We start from the raw sequence: 8,359 nt of genomic DNA, 5'->3' as shown, positions 1-8,359 counted from the left end.
TACTGAGGAGAAAAGCTGGGAGCTCTAAACCGGCACTTAACAAATAATACACACAACAATAACTACAACAACTGATGCAGGGCTGGATGTACTGCTGAGCGTCGCTACAAGCTCAGAAATGGGGCCTGCAGTCAGAACCTCAGAAAAGAGCACTGACTTTCTAAAGGTTTATAGAAAGAGATGAGGAGATTCCTAATTATCAGGAAATTAGAAATGAAAAACAGAATCCTTCTCTATTTAAACTTCCTAATTTAAAGGATGCATAGAGAGAGATCATGCATAATTTAATGTAATTGAGTAAGGGAATTAAAATATCATTTTCACTCTGCCACCTATTAACACTGTTCTCCTGAGCTCTGGGAACATTGTCTTAGCCAAAGGTGGAAGTTTCAACTGGCAATTCTAGGTGAGAATAGATACATTTGTTTAATAGAAATAAGTAGAACGAAAGGGCACGAAGAGGCCACATTTACTAAATTGGGGGTTAAGGAAATGATTAGAGGTGGCCCTCTTTATTCTTTAGTTTAAGATTCAATCCTGAATGTAAAGTGAAGTTTAAACTTGACTTAATGCTTCTGGCAAGAGGAACAGCTAGCACTGGGGGAAGACGAACAGCAGCCAGGATGGGCTGATGTTTGTGATTTGGGAGGCAGAGGGTGGAATAGCAGACATTTATTTTCAAGACACTAGAATTCCTGAACACAGCTCTAAACCTGTATGGCTATTTATCTATTCATCCATCGTCACAGACCAGGTCCTGAAAGACTAGTATTTGTGTTGAAAAGAAAAAGAAAAGAAAAAACACTCCAGGCTGTAATAGGCATCTTTGTTTGCATTCTCAGTAGGGACCCAATAGCCATAGGGAATATGCACAACTTGGCAAGCACCGTGGTCCCCCCTGTTGGAGTGTATTACCAGGGAATGTTTCACAGCTGCTACCCAGTGAACAGAAGAAGAATACCAATCTACAGAGCTATCAGTTCCTCTGGGTGGTGTCCACTGACTAGTCGGACTTCTCTGAACAGTGGGCATTGTCTGGAGTTCTCTACTAAGAGTCCCCCTTTGACGCACTCATTTTGACCCTGTGACCCCACACCCCATCCCTGGTTTTTCATTTTTGTGCCCCCATGATCTGTTGATTGCTAGGTTCTGTGGCCCTCACCCTAACTTCAGGGGGAAGCTCTTTTGTCGCTTGAGTGGGCTTCACCCACAAATCCCAGCTGTCAGAGAGGCTGGTTCTTTTTCCACCAGCCCTAAATTCCCTTAAAATACTTTTTAGAACTTCAAAAAGGGGGCAAAAGAAGGGCATGTCACCATGGTAGAATTCAGGCTTTGGATTTTGGAAACTTGGGTATTTACGAACAAAAGGTGAGAATGTTAAGAAAGGACAGATAGGAAGTTTTGAATGTACCCCTACAATGGAGTATAGTCTGTCTAGAAAGGCTTTAACATCTCCACTTTTCTTGATTATGTGAGAAGCTCTAGAAGCAGGGTGGAGGGGAGGTTAATTCAGAGGCTGGAAGGAAATAGAAATTTGAAGTTAACAATCTGAGGCATATCAGTCTCTCCTTACAAGGGAAAGAACAGAGTCTTACATCAGCAGAACCCCCTAATTGGTCTAATACTGAATAGGAACACTTCAGCCCCAACAGTAGGGGAATTAGCCCCCCAAAATAGATGTCAATGTTTCATAAAAACAAAAAGGTATGGCGTGTGAGATCCTAAATTGTCCAGAAGAGAGGTCTGGGAAGAGAAAGTGAGCTGACGGCTTGTTCTGCGTTTTCCTATGAACTGGGGATATACATTTTGACCCTTTTTATATATAACCTGGTTTCTTGTCTTGCTTTTGTGGTTCAAATTCGTTTTTGTGTTTTAAGGAAGGTGGCAGGTAGATTAGTGACATAGTTCCAGTTCTGTGAGGGCACCCAGAAGGACTCTCTAATTCTGGTCCTCTGAGAAGCTTGGGAAAAAAAATCCCTTCCCACCCCATAGCACACTCTTATCATTGGCCCCTCTTGTGTGTCTTTTGGAACACAGCAAGTAGGCAAATAAATCAGTAAAAGATCAAAAACATCATCAGTGAAGTAAGTCATTAATTAAGTCATCAAAGTTCCAGTAAAAGGATTTCATTAATGACTAATGATTTGTCCAAGCAAAATTATAAGAAACTATAACATTAAATGTTATTTTCTCTCTAATTCTTAGTAAGTGGAGAATTATTTATTAAAGTCATTTAGACTCCCAAGGACATGGAGTTCAACAGATTATAAAAGCATAAAGACTCTTTGGGTCAAATATGTAGGTTGAACTACTAGTTATTGTCCTTTAGACCAATAGCTCTGTCATTGGAACAATATCCTACGTGCACCTTGACTTTTTCTTGATTGTATTGCCCTAACTCTAAAACATATCCATTTAGTTTACTCCTAGAGATAGATGAATATTTTTTCTGTTGCTTCACAGCATCTTTCAACACAGTACTTATTTATTTGCTCGGATGCTACATTAGAAGAATCTTTTCTCAGGGTTGTGTTTTTTGGTCTGACAAGACTGGTCTTCTGCGAATCAAGTGTCTGCTTGTTGGGGAAAGAGCAATCCATCACCTATCTGTAAACAGGATCTGTAAAAAAGGGGATGAGTATTAATGTCTTTTGTAAAGCGCTTTCAGATTCACTAATAAAAAGCCCCACATAATAGTAATAAAACTAAGCTCTTGCCTTCTATTCATTTCTCTTTCTAATAGAGGAAGATCAATGGTGATAGTTAGCCTATATCATGGGTTTGTTTTCATTCTCTATTTTGTAATTTTTGTTGCCGGGGATCCCTCTGATATCCTATAGCTGGCATTGCCTTTGGAATGGGAAAACAAACTTACTTAATGATCACGGGAATTGTTAGAAAATCTGATTCTTCCAGAATTTCTGATTTACTTGTACTGGAACACTTAATTTGCCACACTGCTGGGCTCGTCAACGCTTCTGCAGTAACAAACAGGGCCCACGTAAGGCAGAAACAGCACAAAGAGGAAATTGAGATCCAGATCAATTCTTCCATTTAGAGAATTTATCTTGAGTACAAGAACAAAAAAATCAAATGTCATTGTCACGGCGTATTAACCAAAGAAATCTATGTACTTGCCTATTGAACTTAGAATGGAATGAAAACTACCGCACTCTTTATACATGGATTGAGACAACCCTTACAGTCATTCTACAGTAAAGATGGGTCCTGCCGTCTGCAGATGAGTTTGTACATACATGTTAACTTTATTGGAAATTATTACTTCTCCTTCACAGCTTTTCATTATTACCTCTTCCCAAATGGGCTGAAGCACTGGGGTCAGACCTTTCAGAAATAGGTGCTTATTGATGGGGGGGTATGGTTGGTAAACCAAAAGAGTGGTTTCACTGCAGGTGGATATTGGGTTCTTGGGGGTGGGGGGTGATTACTCATATGAATTGTTGTGGTCCAAACTTAGCTTGGCACACCAAAACACAGGGATCTGGGGAGCTGATGCTAAAATGTACCTGTTGCTAAGAAAGTTGTGATGCATATATGTTGTATCACAAAGACCCATTTCCTATTAAAAATAGATATCCAGTACTCATTATGTTCTACGGGGAAACTGTCAAACAGCTAGTGATGCCTATGCCGTCTGGGATGAAGCTTCTGCATCTGTCTCACAACATCTTCCTTTAACTAATCATTTGGAGTGCCAGAAAATGTTGTTCTGGGATTTGCACTATTTCTTTTGGCCTGTCAGGTTCATAAACAGGCTGCAGTCTATTGAGTGCAGAAATAAGACAACAAACTTAAAATTGGTCCCTATGCCACTAATGGATATGCCTTTGGGGTGTATAGCAAAGTACCCTATTGGTCCGCTTGAGCAAAGCACAGATGGGTTCTCTTTATGGGGATGAAAAATACAGTGCACTCTTGTGTTTCGAGAATCCCCTATCAAAAAAACCACCTCCTGGTCCTTCTTTGTCAGTAAAAACTGTAAGATTAGCCCTGAGGAAAAAAGAAGTTTTAAAAATAAAATTCCCCAGAAACCTGTAAATGAAGTTCTTATATTTTGAATGTAAAAGTCCCAGTAAAAGTTAAAATTTGGTACAGCATGAAATCCTGAAGAAAAAGAGCAATGATGCATTAGAAAATAGCGATCAGACACCAGGGGTGAAAGTAACTTAAAGGATTTCCTGGTATGCCGGAGTCCAGAGCAGGGGGCGTGGCCTCAACTGGAAGAGGTGTGGCCTCAACCAGAAGGGGCGTGGCCTCTAAATACCCAGGCCCTATAAATCACCCCCGGAGCTACCAGCTGCAGAGGCAGCTGTGAGTCGCGGGACTCAGGGGCAATTTAAAGGGCCCAGGGCTCCAGCCACCATTACTGCAGCAGAGCTCCGGGCTCGTTAAATCGCTGATGGATCCCTGCTGCTACTACCCCAGGGCTCCAGCAGCAGGCCTCTGGCGACGCTTTAAAGGGCCTGGGGCTCCCCACAGCAGCCAGAGCCACTGGCCCTTTAAATCATCACCGGAGCCCTGCCGCTGCTACCCCAGGGCTCTGGCAGCGGAGCTGGGGAGGCGATTTAAAGGGCCAGGGGCTCCGGCCACTGCAGGGAGCTCCGGGCCCTTTAAATCGCCAGCCTGGGGAAGGTGGTCCGGTCCGGCACAGCGTACTGGCTCTTGCCGATACGCCGTACTGGACCCTACTGGCTTACTTTCCCCTCTGTCAGACACTGACAAACACTATCAGGCAGCTAAATGTCCAAGTATTTTCACAGTCAATCTAATAAAGACATGAGTCCTAATTTAAAGCGATGGAGAGGTTCAGAATTGTGAATAGCATTAGATTCACTTTTCCTTTTGTAATTTTACATTATTAGCCTTGCAGGCAGATTGTACTATTAAAATCATGTCCAAAGATGGAAGTTGGGAGCTGCATTTCTCCAGGAGGAATAGAGGGAAGGCTTATGGAAAATCCCTGGGAGAATGGGCACACTTCATCATTTTGCCTTTGAATGGCAAAACCTGCCCCCCTTTCATGCCTGCCAGCTCCATGGGCCAGGGCAGAAAAGGGGCTTTGGCCCCACCTCCTTCCTGTCCCTTCTCAGGTGGTTTGCACTATGGAAGTATATGGAGTGAACAGTTCTTGTGCTTCCCTTAGTGCAGCATCCCCAGTTGCTCCTAGCCCTGGTGTTGAGAACACAGAGGGCACAGGGAGGCGCCTTTGTTCTCCCACATTATCTAGAGGGTTGGGCAGAAGTCTACCAATCAGGAGACCTGGCTTCTTTTCCCAGCTTGTGGTATTTCCACTTCCTTTCCTTGCTGTAATCCAGCATTTCAGACAGTGAGTTTTTATTTAAAACTTTTCCTGCCGGTGCAACCAGTTAGAAAAAAGTATAATTAAAGATTTGGGGAAAGTCCCCACATGTTCTTAACTTCCCCACACCAGTTCATCAGTACCCAGTCAGCATTCCTGAACTATAGTCATTTACAGAATAATAGTCATTTATAGGAATAAAAAAAAAATCACCACTCTTTAAACAGATTGGCAACTTGGGGGCTCCATTTCTCAAATGATAAAAGAATAAATAATGTATTAGGACACATGAGAGAGCAGTAACATCTCTAGGTTCAAATTTTATCTGGGAGATTATAACTCACTTTAGTTGCACATGTGCCCTGGAAGGGCAAAATCCTGCAGCCCTTCCTCACGGTGAATAAAACTCTGCTTCAAAAGTTGTCTCATTAATTGAAAGTGTAAGGGTAAAAGTACCTTTAAAGTAGCTTTGCAATAACTGCTAGCCTCCTTAATGATGCCCTGTTGCTCTTATGGAATCTTTTGCTAGAGGGTGCGTATCTGCACTGTTAGTCTGGGACACTGGTGGAAATGTCCCAACACGGATTCTTCACGGAAGTACAATTCTCTTACCACAACGAGTGATGCCTAGATTTGGGATGAAATACAATTAATCTCAAGGACCCTAAACAATTATTTTTATTCATCTTTGTAAAAGTGTTCTTTCTAGTGCTCCAGGCACAGAATAATAAATGAATTAATAGAAACGAGGTCAGAGAGGCATTTTGCTAAAGTGGCAGTCTTGAGATAGCAAGGATGGGTACTAGGATTCCAGCAAACCCACAGCTGTTTGAGACAGGTAACGACACATCATCATGATCAAATGTTTCTAAAGCTAGTGGCAGCGCAGACAAAACTAAAAAGAAAGATCAAGCCTGAATCAATCAGCTGAAGGAGTCTCATTGCAAACTCTGTGATCATAATCAGTCCAAAAAAAATGGAAAGAAATTTCCTATATCGAGGATTTTTGGTAAAGGTCAAATTTTAGACACAACCATTTGAAACCACTTGTGCCAAGAAAGGGTGATTAGAATTTGGGCTAACTGCCTTTCAAAATAGTCTTTTTTAAAAGTATGGACTCTCTGCCTTTGAATTAATAACAGAACTCTCCCACAGCCCCAGAAAGGTTTATAATTAAACTGATGTAAAATGGAGTAGATTTTAAATAAGTTGGAAAAAAGTCTTGGTAAATACAATCAAAATGATCTTGTAAATAGTAATTAAATCAACATGGCTGGAAGTTGAAACTAACCAATATAGACTGAAAATAAGGAGTAAAATTTTAACAGTGAGATTGTTTGGTATGATGTCCATCTGTTTGCACTTGGAGAGAAAGATAATGTCTTAACAATGAGAGTAATTAACTATTGGAACAACTTGCCAAGGTTCATGGTGGATTCTCCATCACTGGCAATTTTAAAATCAAGATTGGATGGTTTTTCCCAAAAGATATTCTCTAGAAAAAAAAATTTGGGGCGGGAATTGTTCTCTGGCCTGTGTTATACAGAAGGTCAGACTAGATGCTCACAATGGTCCCTTCTGGCCTTGAAATCTGAGTTTTTCACTTGGCCCCACTTTTACATATATCATAACACCGTAAGCGTTGATCCTTTCGTGAGTGCTGAGTGCCATTAACTTCAGCGGGAGTTGAGCATGCTCAATACTATGCAAGAATCAGACTGAGAATTAGGAGATAATAGTGATGATAATACCTAGTTCTTATATAACACTTTTCGTCTTTAGTTCTCAAAACACTTTACAAAGGAGGCAAGTATTATAATCCTCGTTTTACAGATGGGGAAACAGGGGCATTGAGCGGGGTTGTGACTTCCCAATATTACCTAGCAGGCCAGTGGCAGAGCCAAGAAAAGAACCCAGATACCCTGTGTCCCAGTCCACTGCTCTATCCACTAGGTCATAGTACTTCTTGGGATGTAGTAGAATGGTAGGGTATCATTACTCTTGCCTCTGAGTTTATTGGCCTGAATTTTCACTGTGCCCCTAATCTTTGTGTTTGCCCGAAAAATCTATATTTGACTGTAGCAGATTGCAGACTCACTACCACAGCACCTCCTGCTGTGGAGTCTGGGAATTAACTCTTTTCCAGCCCCAGATCACCTCCTACTGGCCAGTGTCCCTTCTGCTGCAGGCCCCCCCTGTGTCCCTCCCAGACCCCAGTGCCCTTTACCTCAGGGTGATGCCCCACCACAGTGCCCCCACACTCTGGGTTTCCCCTCCCAGGGAAACCCCCAACCCTCTAAGCCCACCCTGCCTCAGTGGCTACTGCCAGTCATCATCTAGCCCCCTTTCTCTGGGGCAGACTGCAGTCTATAATAGCCACTCATCATTGGCAAGGGGGCAGGATCTACTGCCTTTACCTATCCCCAGGCTGCCCTTCTGCAGCCCCAGTACCTTTCATAGACCTTCAACAAGGCCTGGAGATTTACCAGGCTAGAGCACCCCATCTCCCTTTGCCCTTCCCTAGCACTACTCCACTTCAAGTACCTCACTCCCAAGCAGCTAGCCTTTCCCACATCAGGATTAGAGAGGGACTTCTTCAGCTCCTAGCCCCCCAGCCCTCTTATCAGGACCAGCTAGGCCCTGATCGACCTGGCCACACCTGTGGTCAGCTACTCCCTCAGCTGCTCTCACTCCTTTCATCCCAGCCACTGTCCTCTCCATGGTAGCTTTTAACTCCCTGTTTTGCTGGAGTGGGGCATCTGCCCCACTACATTGACCCAATTTGTCAAAAGGCCAGGCTCTGTTACATGCTGGCTGGTCCTTCCAGGGGAGTTGGGCTCAGCTTTTTTAAAATGGATCATCTGATGGCCTAAGCCAATTACCAGACCCAGCTGGAAGCAGCCCTGGGGATTTCCCTAAAGGGAAGGGAGAGGTTAGTTAGAGAGCTGCAAGAGGGAAATAACTCTAGAGAGGATGATAGCAGAGAAGGAGGCTGTGGCAAGCCTGGAAGAAGGCAACCTGTAGTTAAATGACCTGGAT

At 43.0% G+C, this 8,359-nt stretch overlaps 1 long non-coding RNA gene across 2 annotated transcripts; it reads right to left on the bottom strand.

The window, feature by feature from the left end:
- Window positions 1–515: 515 nt before the first annotated feature.
- On the bottom strand, window positions 516–8,145 carry LOC135975365 (uncharacterized). 2 transcript variants are annotated; one of them, XR_010592322.1, is made up of 4 exons: window positions 7,865–8,145; window positions 5,777–5,947; window positions 2,876–3,067; window positions 516–2,620 (listed from the first exon to the last, which is right to left on the bottom strand). It is a non-coding gene; the product is annotated as an uncharacterized LOC135975365 (long non-coding RNA). The 2 variants fall into 2 exon arrangements; XR_010592321.1 differs by lacking the exon at window positions 2,876–3,067 and having other exon boundaries at window positions 528–2,620; window positions 7,865–8,086.
- Between the last annotated feature and the right edge of the window lie 214 nt (window positions 8,146–8,359).

The sequence above is a fragment of the Chrysemys picta genome, chromosome 13 (assembly GCF_011386835.1).
Source record: "Chrysemys picta bellii isolate R12L10 chromosome 13, ASM1138683v2, whole genome shotgun sequence".
Taxonomy (NCBI): Eukaryota; Metazoa; Chordata; order Testudines; family Emydidae; genus Chrysemys; species Chrysemys picta.
Note: the sequence above shows the minus strand (reverse complement) of the source record. Positions and strands in the feature narration are given on the sequence as shown.